The sequence below is a fragment of the Glycine max genome, chromosome 19 (assembly GCF_000004515.6).
Source record: "Glycine max cultivar Williams 82 chromosome 19, Glycine_max_v4.0, whole genome shotgun sequence".
NCBI classification, from domain to species: Eukaryota; Viridiplantae; Streptophyta; class Magnoliopsida; order Fabales; family Fabaceae; genus Glycine; species Glycine max.
In genome coordinates, this window is record NC_038255.2 from 29,018,552 (window position 1) to 29,020,482 (window position 1,931).

Below are 1,931 nucleotides of genomic sequence, written 5' to 3' on the forward strand. Positions count from 1 at the left end.
AAATCCGGAGTATGCTCCGTGCATGGTTGCAATTCCATCTGGTCTATCACAAAAAGGATTTTCTTATTACGAGCTTTTAAAACTTAGTCTATGAAAAACTGAGTATGCTATGTGGTTGTGATCGAATTAACTTTGATCCTTGGCTACGGCTTTGAGGACTGTAGAGTCTGGTGATCCACGATATGATGAGCTGCAAAGAAGAATGTAAACTATGGTTGTTCATGTGAATGATTGTAGTCATGCCAACAGAGAAGCATGAGTACGCATATTCTGATTTTGTATAGATTTCCTTTTTGCTGTTTGAGGTACCCTTCAAGCCTTCTGCATGAAACTTTCTTCTTTTAACCTCTTAGGGAAACTTTGATCATCTTTGAGTCTATGCTCCTTCCTTCCTTTGTTAACAACTTACACTTTGTAGTGTACAGAGAAAGTGGGTGTGTGTGCGGAAATATTGTACAGTTAGTTTGAGTGACTGGCAGTCGTCACTCTTTGGCATTGTGTGAACATTAAGTTTATACAACAAAGCACTCTGTTTGATGTGGAAGTTGGCTTCATCCTCAGTGAAATAAAATATTTGTCTCAATTTCTTGTCCACAGTGACGCATACCACAGGGCTTGATTTTACTATGGTTATCGTATTTTCCATCTTCTTTGAATAATTGTCAACCCTGTAAAATAATATTGACTGCCATGCAAAATTACTTGCAAATTTTAAACGTTTGAAAAGGAGAAAAAAAAAAGGAGAAACACGTGCAGTAAATCCTTGTCAAGAGACATAATAAAACCAACCATATGCTTACACCTAAGAATTTTGCTTTTGGAGAGTTGGTTCATGAAATGATATTAGAACCTTCTTCACCAAGTGGTGACAAGTTTGATCCTTCCTGGCCCCGAATTCTTCTAAATAAAAGATTAATTTGGGCACATGGTAAAAATGAGCCAGTGCATTGTTCATCAAGGCCAAAGGCTTTTGCATGGGGCTGTGTTTAATATCTGATAATAAAACCATTCAACTACTTACACCTAAAACCTTAAGCTTTTAAGACAGTTGATTCATGACAATCCTGAAAGGTGACGAAGTTTGCAATAACTTTTGGTTTAAGGTAAAACAAAATAAAGGACATATTAAACCCAATGATAGACTAAAGTTGAGACAAGAAAGAAATATAAGGTTATGCTTTGTAAAATAATGTATTAGGCCAACAGTTGTCTACGGAACCATAAATGGTGCTAAAATATGTATTTAAGTAGAACATAAGTTGTAGACAATTGAACTACGTGAAGGACCCTGAACATGTGAAAATCATCTGGATTCAAGAAAATCACCAAAAGCCTGATCTGCAACCAGATATAAAAACTGAAATTCAATAACTTTGTTAATGAATAAACATGTGTCAAGTTAGCATAAAAAAATATGGGATGCAATAATGATGACCATAAGCTGTTCCAATTTGTTGGGTATGTATTCCCTAGTGTACTAATTGCCATCAGTAGTTCTTCCATTTATATAGTAGCTACTCTGTAAACTGGTCCATTTGGGTTGTAGAGGTTATGCACGTGTGAATTCCAAAAATTTGAAAATTTCTTCATCCTTGCAAATAAAGTGTAGGATGGTTGAAAGTTTTAGTATTCAGTCTACATTTGAGTATTAGAGACTTAGTTGTTATTGTTATTATTTATTTGGAACAATTTTTTTTTCTGGAAATGATTGTAATTGGGAATTATAATGTTGGTATGTAAATTTATTATAGAATTGTTGTTGACCTACGACATTTCTCCAGCATTGTTAACATCATTTTCCTTTGTGACATTTTCATATGTTGATTATATTGCAACATGTTATATTCCAACTTCATATTTAGTATTGCCTTACTTATCTTGAATTGGGATTTCATCCGGGCATCATTTTTGTCATTGAATTTGCATGCTCT

The 1,931-nt window shown here is 34.4% G+C and overlaps 1 pseudogene; it reads right to left on the reverse strand.

Moving 5' to 3' along the window:
* Positions 1-209: 209 nt before the first annotated feature.
* Positions 210-368, reverse strand: LOC102667536 (uncharacterized; annotated as a pseudogene).
* Positions 369-1,931: the final 1,563 nt, after the last annotated feature.